Raw genomic sequence first — 15757 nt, 5'->3', positions numbered from 1 at the left:
GCGGCCGGCCTTTTCCTCTGCCTGTGTGTGAAAAACATAGCAGGGAATCGGCAGAGCAGAAGTAAGAGGGGTTTTGTTAGTTGTCTGAAGCCCTGGGGTCCGGAACCGGATAAGTCCTGACATTACGCCTGGATTGAGCAAAAATAAATCCATTTTGTTTCCCTACAAATATCTGGCCAGAAAGAAAGAAAGAAGGGGAAAAGAAAAGGGAGGAAAGCAAGGGAGGAAAAGCAGCCCTTGCAAAGCCTGCATTGTGGAAGTGTCAGAATCATTAGCTCATTTGGCGTATCTTTCGCAAGCTAATGCCTCTCCGTTAATTCTCCCTGGGGACGACGTGTCTGCCTTTCCAAGGGGAGGGGGCAACCAGGCTGGAGGAAACGGGGTGGTGAAAGCCTCACCGCAGCGGCAGCGACAAACTCAGTGGCGTTTTGGACCAAGAATTTACTGATGAAATATGATGACTGATACAAGCAAAAAGAAAAAAAAAAGGAAAGAAAAATACATACCTATTCTAATCCAATGTACCCAGAGACATGTGGGAGTGTTCAAAATGCCCTTGGACGCTGCATTCTTTGGGTGTGGTTGAAATACATACCTTTACAGTAAGAGCTCTTCTACACCTCTTAGACAAAAAAAAAAAGGGGGGGGGGTAGGATTGCGAGCATTCTCGCTTCTGAGGTGGGAGACATTTTCAAAAATGCTCTCTGCCTCCTAACATTGTTTTCTTTTTTCAAAAAGAGACTTATGCACATTAATTTCCAGTTTCAAAAAAGTAAAAGGATGCCAGATGAACAGCACTGACGTATTGAAAAAAGAGCCGTTCCCCACCCGGAGGCAATAGGTACGAAATCCTCCCAGCGTTTTGGAGGCAAAGGAGAATGCAGGAACAGGTCCGACCTCCACGAGGGCTCCTGGCTTTTCAAGGCTTTATCACCTCTGTTGTGTGGTGGGTCCGACGCAAGGAAGAGACGCCAGCCGGTGTGTGAGTTCAGCTCTTTATTGGAAGGGGGGTAGTGAACTGGGGAATGAGGGCTACCTGGCCTCCTTAAATACCTAGCCAGGTAAGCAGACAGCCAATGGGGTTGGCCCTAGGTTTCCCGCCGAAACTGGGTTTCCCGCCGAAACCGTCCAGGCCAACGCCCCCTGGTGGCTGTTGCTATGCAGGTGCCTGCATACATAACAACCTCTGTCAACTTTCCCCAGACATTTTAGCGCCTCCTCGGCTCACTTTCTCTACCCTCTTCCTTTGCTGCCTTTGGGCAGCTCCACGTTGTGCTCCCCCACATTAAAAATGTTCTACTGAAACCACCAGCAGGGTGTTCAGAACCAGCTTCAGAAAGAGCTTTAAAAAGCCGCGACGGAGGCCAAGATCAAAGCAGGGACCCCCTTTTTATACATCACACATCAAATCACATAAAAGAAGAGCGGGGCTTTAGTGGTGTGTGCCTAGCTGCCATTTTGGACTTTTGGACTTCTGGGGGCCCTCCTGAATATGCTTTTCATCTCTATTCCATGATCTGCAATCTAAAACTAACCACCTTTGTTTTTTATTTTCCACATAGAACCCAGAACAGCTCAGTGCAACGGCCAATAAATAAGCACAGAAATGGATTGAAAATTTCAGATCTCTGAATCACACTCTTCAGTCGAGTTCTATGCCAGACAAGGCAAGTACTGCAGGTTCCACACAATTGTGCCTCTTTTCCACAGACACCATAATTTTTATGTTAAATGTCGAATCACTCCAAAAACATAAGTGCAGTCCCTTTTCTCCTAAAGTGATCTGGCAAAAACACGGCCATTGATCTTTTGGGTCTACTCTGGTCTTTCTTGAAGGCTGATCTCCTTCCGAGAAACCCCAGTCCAGAAAAAGCCAAAACGTCAGATAGAAAGTGTTGGTGTCGACTTGGTTGAAGACAGCAGCACAATGTGGAAACCACATAACAGTCACCACAGCTCTATAAATCACCCCCGATGCATGCGGAAACACTTCCCAAGGTCAGCCGAAAAATGACTACAAATCCCTTTGGACGAAGAATCTCTTGTTTTCTGACTTCATAAGCACATTTGCCAAGCCAGCCATGATTCACAGGGTTTCTGGTTTTCTACCAAATATATTATTCTACCAATAAAGAGCTTTGGACCTTCTGCCCCACGAATTGACATAGGAATCTCTGCTCTCCCTTTTGAGGAAGATCCCCAGACCGTCTTTTAAATCCATCAGCACTTAGCTCAGAAATATTCCTTCAAGTCCAGCTTTTCACAACAAAATTTGCCCCTGATCAGGTCTGGAATAGCAGCCCACAAGGGGTGCCTGCAAAGCATCTGTCTGCCACACTCACTTTTAACGCTGGTTGCAGTTGTAAGGATGCCGTCTAGGCCTGGCTTAGCACAGGTTTGTAGAGAGGTTTGTACTCCTTCTAATCACCCGGAGTCTTCAAACAATTCAAGAAAGTAGGGATTTATGCAAACCATGAATTAGAAGCCAGCTTGAAGTTAAGGCTTCATGTTTTGACTTCTGAGAAACCAACAATAGTTGTTTTCTGGGTTTTCATACAATGGGAAGCAACAATTAAATGCTTAGGTCCTGGCAATTTTATTTTCCTTTTAGTTTATTTTCTCCTTTGGGAAGGAAGGAAGGAAGGAAGGAAGGAAGGAAGGAAGGAAGGAAGGAAGGAAGGAAGGAAGGAAGGAAGGAAGTGGGGTGGCTTCAGGAGGCTGGACATTGCCTTAGAGCAGGGTTTAATGATCCAGCACATCCAAATTTACAAAGAGGCCCTAAAGGTCTAATGATAAAGGCATCTTTTTAGCCTTACACACCAAGGACATTTTTTCACACCAGCAGTGACATTTTTGACAGGACTCCAATAATGGCAGGGACATTCCAATCTAACTTGAGATAACCAGATAATTATCTAGACAAGGAAGCACAAATGCAGAGTGCATAAACAAACGATCCTTTTCAATGCCCCAGATGACGACTATCGAGAAAAAAGATTCTTCTCCTTTGGGACGGTGCAATAAAAGAAAACCAAGGTTGTAAAAAGTATAGATTTTGAACCATCTCACCCACCTTACTGCAAATTGTCAACTGTTTGTTGTGATTAATAAGGCCACCGTATTCTGTGATAATTAGAAACAAATCTGAGAAGCTGAAAAATTCTTGTCTCTGGAAGGAACTGAACATATTGAATTTGTGTTCTTGCTACACCTAGTCCACAAAGCATCAGCTCCTGAGCAGTTGTCTCCAGGACCAGTAAAACCCGACAGAGAACTTGTCCCCACGGTTTTCTTGGCAGAGCCACACAAGTGGGACCATCGGGAGGTTTTTTTGAGATCCTAGTCTAAGCTACAGCCATGAGATCCCCTGAGGGTTTCCCAGCCGTGAACTAGTTGGGCCCAGCCTTGATTTGCATCAAGACCCTGGGGGAAATGATCAGTTGCTTCAATCTGCTCACAAAAAAACCACAAACTCCAATGGTTGAAGGAAACCTTTCTACAGTTAAGAACAGGGGAATTCCTGAGCCAGGAATTCTGGGAGTCCCAGAGTCATAAAGGGGCCAAAGTTGTCCACTCCTGGTTAAGAAGCATCGGCAATGCTTCTCCAATGGGGATAAAAGGATTGAAATTTACATTATGTTATAATCCTAATAAGATTTTTTTAAAAACTTGATGTACCATCGGCATATGACGCTAGAAAAAATATCTAGAATGTACTTCAAATTTATGTTGGAAATATGAACAAGCAGGGTGATTTTATCATGCTTGTTGGATATGTAAAAAAGCTAGAAAATGTTGGTCTCAGAATACATACAGTGATTCAGAGGGTTTTAAAGATTAACATTCAGTTGAAATGAGATCTTTTCATCCTGAGACTGATGGAAAACCAGCTAGAAAAGATTATTGTGTGCACAAAGATGGAAAGATTTGTCCAAGACCTACAACAGAAGACTGGTTGGTGAAGATGACAGAACCTGTCCAAATGGCTAAGCTGACTTGTTTGATAAGAGACAGTATCAACATTTTTTGGGTGGACTTTTTTCTTGTGGCAAAGAAAAAAAAAGAGTCTGTCTGTCTGTCTGTCTGTCTGTCTGTCTGTCTGTCTGTCTATCTATCTATCTATCTCTCCTATCAGATTTATAGGGCTGCACATTTCACAAGAAGTAACTCCGGGTGGCATTAAAAGAAACCTGCTTGGTGATGAGACAGGATAGATTAGAGAAGGAAGGGAGTCACGAAGTAACTAGAGAGAGACAGAGAGAGAGAGAGAGAGAGAGAGAGAGAGAGAGAGAGAGAGAGAGAGAGAGAGAGAGAGAGAGAGAGAGAGATTAAAATATAATTGTGCTTATAACTGATGCAAAGAAGATTGGAAACTACTTCTTCCCACATTTCTTTATTTCTTTTTCTTTCTAGTTTGTTTTCTTTTTGCACTTCTTTTGCTTTCTTTTCTCCTTTTCTCTTCTTTTTTGTTCTGTTTAGTTTGCAGTAAGTCATTATTATTATTATTTTGAAAAGGTTTCATAAAAACCAGACAATGGAGGCCCTTCCAAGAGAAGGGAGGTTTTCCTCCACAGTCTTCACTCTATACAGCCACCTGTCTGGGATGACTTCATTTGGATTCTTGCATACAGCAGTGGATTAAACTCAGATCTAGTGGATCAAGTATTATTGTAGCATCTAGATGGATACCCCCGGTAAAACTACCTTTGTATGTTGACAATATTTGTTAATCCTGGTGTAATCCTCGGAATTGCACAACTGTTAAGGAAGCACAGAGCCGGGTCGCAGGCCGACTTTGACTTGTTTGGAATCAATCAATTATCTTCTGAGCCGTGGCTGCTCCTGTCTCTCCAGGCCGAGGAGGGGCAGCAGCCTGGACGCTTTCCATCTGGCCGATAGTCGCTCTTGGCCCCCAGCCAGACCGTCAACCCTTCCCACCAAACTTTGTGGCTGGGAAAACATAACATAACAAACATTTCCCTGCTGGTGGAAATTACAGTGGCTGCCACTTTATCATGTTTTACTGCCTAATTGAATATTCAACGTATGAAGCTAAGCGTTTTCCTGGCACTCTAATTCCTTCTGTCTAGGGGTTAGTCCTGTAGGAACAAACTATTATTAAACCACGGTTTCTGATCTGGCAGATTAAATACTGAGAATGAGGAAATTAGGCAGAAGGCACAAGCTGGCTGGAGAAGCAGAGTTTTCTAATTGGATTTGATTGAGCAGAGGTCGTTCTTTGAAAAGAGCCGTAATCCAAGACCCTCGCAGCTCGATCGGACAAACTCTGGAGGGAGGGGAACAGGAAGGAGGAGGACCCCGGTTTTGGAAAAGGGAAGGGTGGCGGTTTTGCAGAGAAAGATGGAGGGCAAAAAGTGGACTGCTGTGGAACCCAATAAGGTCAAAAAAGTCAAGAGGTCAGCTCTAATTACTCAATTGCAGCCAGACCTCATTTTTTTATGGGCACCAACTCACGTAAAAAGGGAGTAAAGCTTCAATTGCACGGAGCTCTTTTGACTTTACCCCTTTCGTAGAGACTTTCGTAGTCCTTTCACAGAGAATGGCTGTACAGGTAGCCCTCACGTTACGACCGTTCATTTAGGGACTGTTACAAAGGCACTGAAAAAAGCCACTTGTGAGGGGGGGGGAGCTGGAATAACCCATTTAATCTAGTTAGCCATAGCAGAAATAACACTGAGAAATGCAGTTTGTGGAAGCTGCTGATACACGTCTGTTACAGTTCTAGATTAACACAATAGAGATCTGACATTGTAAGACACCAGAAGTAAGGGCTGCACTGTGTTAATCTCAGTGCGAAGTTGGCATCTGCCAAAAAGAGTAGGGGAATTCCAAAGTTGAATAAAAATTCATTAATAACAGTTAATAGTAAATACAACCCTTTGGTTTAGAGATGGCATTATAAGACCATTTCTTTTGTGCTATAAAAGGGCTCAAATCATCTGTACAAGTCATCTGTGCCACAGAAATATAAATGCTTTGCTTAGGGGTGACTGAGGTAAAAAGGGCGGCACCTTAGTCTCCTGACTGTGGCCCCCATCTCGGCTTCTTTGACGGCTCCTCCCCAGAAACACCCCCACTCTGGGGCAGATACAGACTTTCTTCCTGCAGGCAAGTCAGAAATGCATCATGTTCTCTGCTAAGTAATTAAAATCCACAGATTTTTTACAGTAGGGATCTCCAAATTTAGCAACTTTAAGACTTGTGGACTTCAAATGCATCACCCAGCACGGCTGGCTGGGAAATTTTGGGAGATGAAGTCCAAAAGTCTTAAACTTGTCAAATTTGGAGACCCCCATTTTAGAGAAATTAGCCAAACTCTGCCCAATACCAGTTATAACACCAGAGTTGCTTGACAGTGAGTTGGTTGACATATAAATTTAATAAATAATAATAACTGAGCATTTAAAGTGACCTCAAGGTTGAAATAAGAATAACTGGGATGGGGTTGCATAGAATAGTAACTTTATAGGAAGGAAGGAAGGAAGGAAGGAAGGAAGGAAGGAAGGAAGGAAGGAAGGAAGGAAGGAAGGAAGGAATGTTTACTCATATCCTGCCATTATTATTTTTTACAAATAACTCAAGGCAGAGAATATAATAATCTGCCAAATATAATAGTCTGCCAAACAAGATTATTTTATGAGACTGTAATTAATCCTGGTGCCATTCCTGTTTAGGGCTGCATCTTTCTCTTCTTCTATCAGCATTAAAATTCCAGCAAAAATGATTGATCAGGCAGAAACTCAACAGGTTTTCTGTCCATTCACAATCATTTCCTAGAATTACACCTACTGGATGCTGTTTTGTAATGGATGCTGTTACGGCTGTGTTCAACAGTTTCAGGTATGAACAGAATATGTCATCAATGGATTAAAAGATGTTTGTGGTCTCTGTTGAAGTGGCCACAGACAAAAACCTGTTCCAGCACGTAGGTGCTCAATTTCTCTTGTACAACCAATGAATTTCTGCTGGTGTTTCCTAGAATTCAGTTGCTATTACTAATTGGAGACTGGGACCACTATTTTTGCAGCCACAGTAAATCATGACTTTAGAGCATCTAGGCAAGCAGAAATTATACCAGGTTAGCTCCTAGCAAATTTGCACTCTGATTTCTGGCTCGTAAAGCACTGGGTACAGTAATTAACCTGTAGCCAGTTAGATGGTTCCTTTCACTCAAAGATGGAAAAGGATATAAGTACAATTCCTGGGACCCCAAACTGCCTTTTGAGGGTATTGAGGACAAGGAAGTTAAATCTATGAATAGTTAAAGGATCACCAGCACTTATTGAACAATTAATCAGTGGAAGAGTTTGTTTTCAGAAGTTGTGGGTGCTCCATCATTGACTGGACAGCCATTTGTCTGAAATGGTATACAAGCTGTTGGGCATGGAAGTACCTTTTCTGATGGAGGGTCTATTAACTGAACAATAAATATTTTGGGATCCATCTAAAGACAGGTGGCCTGCTGAACTTGCTTGTGCCTGATGATTTTCTCTAATGCCAGGTTATAGACAGTGAAACTGCTAAAAGCTCATTAAATCAGTTAATGTTCCTTCAGCAATTCCAGCCATTGCTTAGTAATCTTATTCTTAATAGGTATCTACAAACACAGACCTCTGGGGATGTGTGCACTTTTGAGGCCAGAATGTCTCAAGCACTCCTTGAGTGGCAAGGCAATTCAAAAATACATTAAATAGATAAAGCAGAATAAATAAAGAGCTATCCAAACTCACTTGACCACTTTGGAGAGGCCAGAAGGCCTCCGGCTGATTGTTGCATACCCGATGTGTGTAAACCACAGGTTACTCCTTCGGTTTCACAACCCGGTCCTTGATGCCTCATTAGGGACTGAGAGTTCTCTGAAAGTGTCAACAAGCACGTGGACGGAGGTGATTCAGAAGATATTGTGCACTTGGACTTTCAGAGGCTTTCAACAAAGACCCTGAACAAATGTGGCAGCTATGGGATAAGAAGAAAAGTCTTCTCACAGGCGGGGAACTGGTTAAAAGGGGGGGGGAATTAAGAGGGGGAATAAAAGCACAGGACCTGCAAGTGGAAGAAACTGGAGGGCTGCACACGGTAGGGTGCCTCAAGGGCCTGCAGTCAAACCTCTGCTTTTAAAATCATGTAGTTGAGCTAGGAGATGGTCAAATTGGAGACAGTTCTGAATTCTTTAGGATGAACAGAAACCATCATGAAGACTTTCTCCACCATGCCAAAAAAATTGCCCTAAACCTTGAGGATTAAATTGGCATTATTGATGGGTTTCCCATGGGCCTTTGGCTAACTGTTGTGAGAATGGAATGAAAATGTCACTGAAATTTCCTGGAGCCCAGGGATTCCCACAGATACAAACCTGGCCTGCCCTACTTAGCCTTTTCAAAAGCAATCCAGAACAGAATGTTACTCTAGATACATTGGAAAGAAAGTTCAGACACCTGTCCTGGACCCATTAAAGCAGCCGCCTCTTTTGAAAGACCAAAGCCGCCATTTCTAAGTTCAAGAATCCCCATGGACTGACTCGTATGCTAGCAAGCCTTACAAAGGAGGTGTCTGCTTTCATGCTTTCAGATGCCTCGGGAGGTCTATAAGTTGCCATGAGCTCAATTCAGGTAGGTGCTAAACCCCTCCTAGCGTGGGTACACTCTTCCTGTATCAACTTTCTCTACACACACTCCCAGAAGTGGTTTCAGAGGTATTCGCAACGTAACAGCTGGGATGATTGAAAATTGTGTGCCCTCTTTTAAAACTGTCTGCCAAAAAGGAAGTTCTAATACACCGCCTCATTCAGGTGTACCTTCTTTTCTCAACCTTAGCAGCTTTAAGATGGTGGACTTCAATTCCTAGTCAGCATGCCTGGCTGGGGAGTTCTGGGAGTTGAAGTCCACTATCTTAAAGCTGCCAGGGTTCAGAAACACTGCTCTAGACCAGGGGTCCACAACCCCCAGTCCGTAGAGCAGTACCGGGCCGCGGCATGCCAGCAACCGGTCCGCACAAACAAGCAAAGTCCCATCCACGGGATGCAGGCAGCACCCAAAACCACACACCCTCCGGTCTGCGGAAAAAGCTCTCTCCACCCAACCGGTCCCCAGTGCCCAAAAGGTTGGGGGCCTCTGCTCTAGACGGTCTAAATTCAGGTACTAAAAGCAATAGCTGAAATATTTCTATCCATCCTGACATTTAAATTAAATTATAATGCGATGTTCTTAAAGTTGATATGTTTTATACTTTTCAAAGTAATCGAATGTATTCTATTTTTGTTGGGTTGGGGTTTTTTTTTGCTGCTTTTATTGTACTGAGGATCTGATTTTCTTATATATCACGTGTAATTTTTCAAACCAAGCTTTGGCTGCTGCTCAAAGGATCCAGGTTTTTAGACACTCTGGCTGACTTTTCCACAAATCAAAAATCCAGCTCAAATGTTTGATGGCCATAAACATGTCTGACTGATGCTTGCGTTCTTGGCAAATTTGTAAGTACATCATGGCGTGTTCAGAAGCTGTGCAAATAACTTGATCGCTTTTTAAACTGTTCCTTTATATGCTATAAAGTCAAATTCTGATGATAACTACCGTAGTTCTTAAAATTTTCACATTAAAACAAGAGAAGAACTAAGATTATTTTAGTGACAGTAAAATATTACTAGTTTAATAATATTGGTAACAATAGCAGAAATCCTCCAATTCACTTACGGGGGTCTGTGTTTAGAGATTCTAAAGTGGACTGCAAATTGCAAACACAAAATGGCTGGGATAAAAAAAATTGCAAGTAGCATCACTGTCCCGCTTTCCATGCAATGTTCCCTAGAGACTTTAAAAAGAAAATGTTCTGGAGAACCAGAGTTCAGTCCTTTCCAACTTGTTTTGCTATGGCTGTGTTTTCAGCATGTCCTTGACTGATAAATTGGTGAAGTGATTTATTTGTTTTTAATTAATTACATCCCATCTTTATTATTTTTTATAAATAACTCTAGGTGGTGAACATACCTAATACTCCTTCCTCCTCCTACTTCCCCCACAAACAAGGGGAAGGTGGGTTGGGCTGAGAGAGAGGGACTGGCCCAAGGTCACCCAGCTGACTCTCCTGCCTAAGGCAGAACTCGAACTCACAACCTCCTGGGTTCTAGCCTGGTGCCTTAACTATCAGACCAAATGGATTGTGCCTTTCTTGCTGTCATTTTGGCACAATTGTGACTGGATGACTCCAGAAAATACTCAAAGTCATTAAGGGGGGAAACAGCCTTTGAAAGACATAATCGTTCCCACTGGATGATTTTCTGGCTGTTCCCTCAAATTTTAGAACATCTTGTAATGAAAAGCTCAAGAAACTCAAGAAATAGTTTCAACCAATGGCATTCCTTTAATTTATAAGGTAAAAAGATATAATCTCAGAAAATAAAAATCCATATTAAAGTAGCATAAAATCCTAATGCCATTTATCTAATATAGATTTTAAACAGTCCAGAATAGTTGCTCTACAATTTAGTTGTTGTAAATTGGAGGATTTTTCTCTTACATTGAGAATATCGTCTCTCCTCTGATTATTTTAGTAAAGCAATGTTGATCAAATTTACATTCAGATGATTTGCAGAGGGGTAATGAATTGCAGATATTTACAGATTCTCAGGTGTGCTTGATGTTTCTTATATTTCTCAGCCATCTCAAGAGGACTGCATGGGAATTTAATTCAAATTAAATTAATGCATTTAAAAACTAAATTAAGAGTGGTTGGGAAATTGAATTGCCTTTAGACAATCCAAGCAGCCTTTTGAGAGCCAACGTTGTAAGCATAACTAAGGCCAAGTCATTTCTTCTTTTTCCTTGCTGCAGAACTTTTGAAACCTGAATTGCAAAAAGGATGGAAATACTTAAAAGGCAGCTTCTTGCAGGCCCCTTCTGAGCACCCACAGTCCTGCCGCATTTCTCTTCCATGATCATCTGATGACATCATTGGCTGTTATTCCCCTCAGTCTCTCCCCCCCCCCCGCCCCGAATCTTCTATGCCCTGTTTTCTCCCCATCTGTCTTAGATGCAACATCTTCCTGTTGGCTTTGGATCTGATCTGTATTTTTATTGGCCAGAACTGGCAGCCTTGAAAATCAGAGGCTATTTCAGGCAAGAGTGCTCCATTTTTCCCCATGTTTTTTCAGAGCCTCCAGCCACACCCCTGACCTTTTCTTCCAGACGTCCCATTTAATAAACAAGCCGAAGGCATGTTTCATTTCTGCTTCTGCTCGCACTGCACAAGTGCTCTGGAAAGGTTGGCCAGGACCAGGGCTTTTTTTCTCCTAGAATGCCCAGAACGGAGTTCCGGCACCTTTTCTGGATGGAACCTTGTAGGGTAGGCAAGGCGGGTTGTATGACGTGTGTGAGTTCCGGCACCTTTTTCTTTTACAAAAAAAGCACTGGCCAGGACCATCGGATCGAGGGGAGACCAGGCTGCAATGGGTCCAAGAAAGTCACAAGGAGTCAAAGGCAAAGCCAATCCCATCCACTCGCTCGCCTTTCCCATGGGCCTGAAGAGCACGGTTCAGTCAGAAGTGAGTTCCGCACAAACGATGCTTGTTAAACATCCACGTTTGGCCGTCCTATGTGTGACACAGTCCCTGCTCCACATTAACGGCTGTTACGTCTTGCGGTTGCATCTTTTTTCCTGCCTCTGGCACAAAATATTGCTCCCCTCATCTCAACCGAACATCTAGATATTGGGAAATGCTTCCTTCTTTCTGGAGAAGACTCTCCTAGTAACCTCAGCATCAGTTCTTCTTTTCCCCGTTTTTCCAAATCTCTGCTCTTCCCAAGTTCTCTTTTCCCATCTACCGAGTTGGTTTATCCAAAGATCCTGGCTAGATGGAACCCACTTTCAAAAGGCAGCTGAACCTGACGGAAGAGCAGCTACACATTCTTGGATTTGCTCGAACTACCTTACTTGAACTTGACCACTATCTCCATCCATCCACCCTGCCGCCCCTGGGAGGCTCTCCCTGCATAAGCCATCCTGTTTATCACCTTCAGACAGAGCAACCTTTGAATCAGGGCTTCCCGAGCCAGAATAAATTACTCAGAATTGAGTAAAAGTGGCTTTTTTGGGGTAAAGACACACAAACCCATTACCTATCGCAACAGGGAACATTTAAATGGACTTAAAGATTGCCACTTATACTGGAATATAGTCGAAAAACTCCAAAAGTATTCCTATTGAGATGAAAACAGACAATTTCCAATGGTAATTTGTTGACACGATATAATGATCATTCAGTAACATCAGGGATCCTCAGGTTATGTCCATTCAGCAGCCAAAGTTATGATAATGCTAAAGGAAGGAATTTACATCTGGTCCTAGAATTTCGATTAGAGCTCCTGATAAGCGGTTTTGGGTAATGAAGGAAAATTTTGGGCAGCACTTGTGTAAAATAACAGGGTGATTCTGGGTGATTTTCTTTTATCATAATTGCAAAAGCAAATAGGATTTCAGTCCTGAGTGATTTGCTGATGAATGCAGCAAAATTGTATCCTTGATTTTTCTTTTTTGTCTTGGAAAATTGCTGTGTTCATCAAAGGACAAATTTTATGTTGTAATTTAATAGATGGCTTTTGCCTGAGTGGACTTTGGAGTGCATAAATTGAAGGACAAAACTTAGTACAAGTAACCCTCAACTTGTACTAAATTTTTACTCAACTAACCCTAACCCTAACCCTGACCCTAACTTAACAAACGTTACAACAAACTTCCCAAAGCTACTTAATGAAAATGTTTAAAGCTACATACAACACACAGATACGTGTGTACACTACAGTCATGGGATCACATTTTGGGCCCTTGACAACCAGCTCACCTCTTCAATTGTTGGCAGTGTCCCCTAGTCGTATGATCGCAATTTGCTCCTTTTTTGTTGGTTTCTGGTGTTTATGTCTGATCTGTGGCAAAAAAAGGCCATTGGGGAAAATGGATTCACTTAATGATTGCTACAAAAAATGTAAAAATAAAAAATAAAAATCAGGTCCACTCACATGATGCCTCAACTTATGAATGCAATGACTTACAACAGTCATTTGTACAAATCTAGGCTCAGTTACACACCGAATTGCAATTACTGAGAGCTTTTCAGCTGGTATCAAAACAAAACTTGTAGACACAGCCATTTTTTGCATGTATTTGTACTGTAACAGCTGAAGAGAAGATGCAGCATCATTTTGTCCAGCTGAAGTATTGTGGATGAATGTCCAGGTCTGGGACATGTATGTATTATACACAAAGATGGTGGGGCTTCACTATCTTAACTCTTTTGACATTTCCTTCACAGATGTACTTAAGGATGATCAGTTAAAAATGTTCACTAAAACAAATGTATTTTTTTTACAGTAGTTTGAATTAATGGCATTCAGAAATGTAATTGGCCCTCATAAGACTATAACTTACAATCAGGGTTGCAGTAAATATCTGCCAGTTTTTAATTCAGCAAGCAGATCTCATTTTTGGAAAACCCTTACCTCTACCCACCCTTCTTACTGCCTTATCTGCTGTCATTGAACCCTAGGTTCAATATATATATTTTATTCAAAAAACAGGATGATATCATGTCTGCAACCTGCTTTGCACATTTTGCAAGCCAAGCCTAGCTTCTTTAACTATGGTGTACACCACAGCATTGTGGGATTGCTACACCAAACACAAGAAACAGGTTTTTTCCCCCAGGTGGAAAATGTTTGGCTTACAAATGCATTGCAAAAAAGCAGCAGATGGGGCCAAAACAAAAAATTATTTTGGTTTTCTTTCATTTATGTTTCAGTTGAACTTTTGGGAATCAAGCTAGTCATCTATTCTTTTTGTGGCTGTTTAGTAAGAGATGGGAAAGGAGGCTTGTTAAGGTTTCTTTCTCTATCTACAGATATCCCAACAGCTGGATCTTTCAGAGATTACCTTGCTTTTGCGGTGAATCAGCTTGACTTCTGATCTCCAGAGCATGCCATACCGGTTGGGCTTCTGAGTATCCTAGAAGATATAGATCTTTAGGAAAATATATGGGCACAACAATATCAACCTACCCTGGTGGATGTTGCCATTAACCTATTGCCACTGGGAAGCTGAGTATAAGTTGTAAGTTGCTTTATGTAAGCTCTCAGAGCTACTTGGAAGTGAGCATCAAATAAATAAATAAATGTTATTTTTTTCTCCCAACAGCCAGCTAAAATTCCATGCAACTAATCATGATCTGGAAGCTTTACTCTCAAAACATTATGTATGGATAGAAGCATCTCAGGTTTAGCAAGGTGGAGACACAATTTGGGTTCCATAAACTCGAGCATGGAAGAATTGGGACTGAAAGCATTGGTGATTGGGTGTATACTAGAGCACACCATTAGTTGTATGTACTAGCAACATGCTTTTTGAAAACTATGGAAAATAAAGATAAAAGTTATCCAAATATAACCAAAGTTTCAGTTGGGAAAAGGTGAACATCCTAGACCAAGCCAAGTCCAAAAACACCAGGGAATTTCCAGAAGCCAGGCCCTCTGGCAAATCAGCCATCAATAGACACACAGACATTAACAACCTCTATAGACTATGCAAAAGAGACCCAGCCCAAAAAAAGAACAAAAAGACCCCAGCACCCCTCCACCACCACCAATCAGCACCCAGGTCAGCATAGATGAACTCCAAGGTTAACATCAGACCAACAATCAAGTAAACAACACCCCAGTCAGGGCACTGCCAAAGAAGCCAGTCACAGACTGGTTCTACCAAAGAATCCCTAAGGTCGCCCCCTCCCCCAACACCGACAGTGCCAGAATATAACAGCAAACAGCGCCCCTTTCTGGGCCTGGTGACGTTGCCTAGTTTGGGTTATCAAATGTCTGCAAGGAAACAGGCAGCCCCAGAGAGCGCCCGGGAGCCCTCACAAAAGTTACCCTGCAGGATCCGGCCTAGTCCCGGGCTTCCCGGACAATGCAGGGAAGTAGAAGCCACCAAGGCAGGGAGACGAGGGCCCTCTGATCTCCTTCCTCAACCAGCTGGTGTGCCGTGGATTAGTGCCAGACTGTGGACCGGGGTTGGGGACCCTGCACTAGAGGAGAGCAAACCCCATCAGCGTTTCCAGTTCCTGCACTTTGCAGGGTGGAGTTGTCAAGGTTCAAAATGGATTTTCAGAAGATATCACAAAGTTCCTGATGCTCGGATGTCTCACTTTCCGATGCCAATACCAAAGTCAGATCTGGTCCCTTGATCCTTCGGTGCCTCCAGGAAAGCGAGGCAAGCAAAGATGGTTTTCACCTGGTTCTACTCAGGATCTAGCATTTTTTTAAAATAATCTTTATTGATTATTTACATTAAAAATGACAACAAATAGTACAAAGGAAACAAACAAAATAAACCAAGAGTAATAATAATAATAATAATAATAACAATAACAACAACAACAACAACAATAATAATAATAATAATAATAATAATAATAATAATAATAATAATAATAATAATAATAATAATTTTATTTATATACCGCCCTTCTCCCACAGGACTCAGGGCGGTGAACAGGGCAAGCATAAAAAATACAGAGTTACAAAAGTTAAAAAAGGATTAAATATATGCCCACTAAAAACAGTAAATACAAATATTAAAATAACAATAAAAAACCCCACCCATCCCCCATCAGGCCAGGCCGGCTTGTTCAAATAAGAATGTCTTTAGATCGCGACGGAAGGAGCGAAGATCGGGCGCCATCCGGAGCTCAACCGGTAAC

At 42.2% G+C, this 15757-nt stretch overlaps 1 protein-coding gene across 8 annotated transcripts in view; it reads right to left on the bottom strand.

Annotated features, from left to right (window-relative positions):
- ATXN10 (ataxin 10) overlaps window positions 1-15757 on the bottom strand; it is a 109977-nt gene that overhangs the window by 23347 nt on the left and 70873 nt on the right. For 6 of the 8 annotated variants that reach the window (XM_083365863.1, XM_083365872.1, XM_083365875.1 and 3 more), the window contains 2 exons: window positions 13939-14010; window positions 12854-12935 (listed from right to left, as the gene is read on the bottom strand). The gene's annotated coding sequence lies outside the window, so the exon portion shown is untranslated. Of the gene's footprint in view, window positions 1-6032; window positions 6124-7900; window positions 7978-12853; window positions 12936-13938; window positions 14011-15757 lie in introns of those variants that run through there. The other 2 variants (XM_083365855.1, XM_083365877.1) reach the window with 2 other exon arrangements.

Source organism: Vipera ursinii (assembly GCF_947247035.1).
Source record: "Vipera ursinii genome assembly, chromosome: 6".
In the NCBI taxonomy this organism is placed as follows: domain Eukaryota; kingdom Metazoa; phylum Chordata; class Lepidosauria; order Squamata; family Viperidae; genus Vipera; species Vipera ursinii.
The sequence above is the reverse complement of the archived record's forward strand: the minus strand, read 5'-3'. Positions and strand labels throughout refer to the sequence as shown.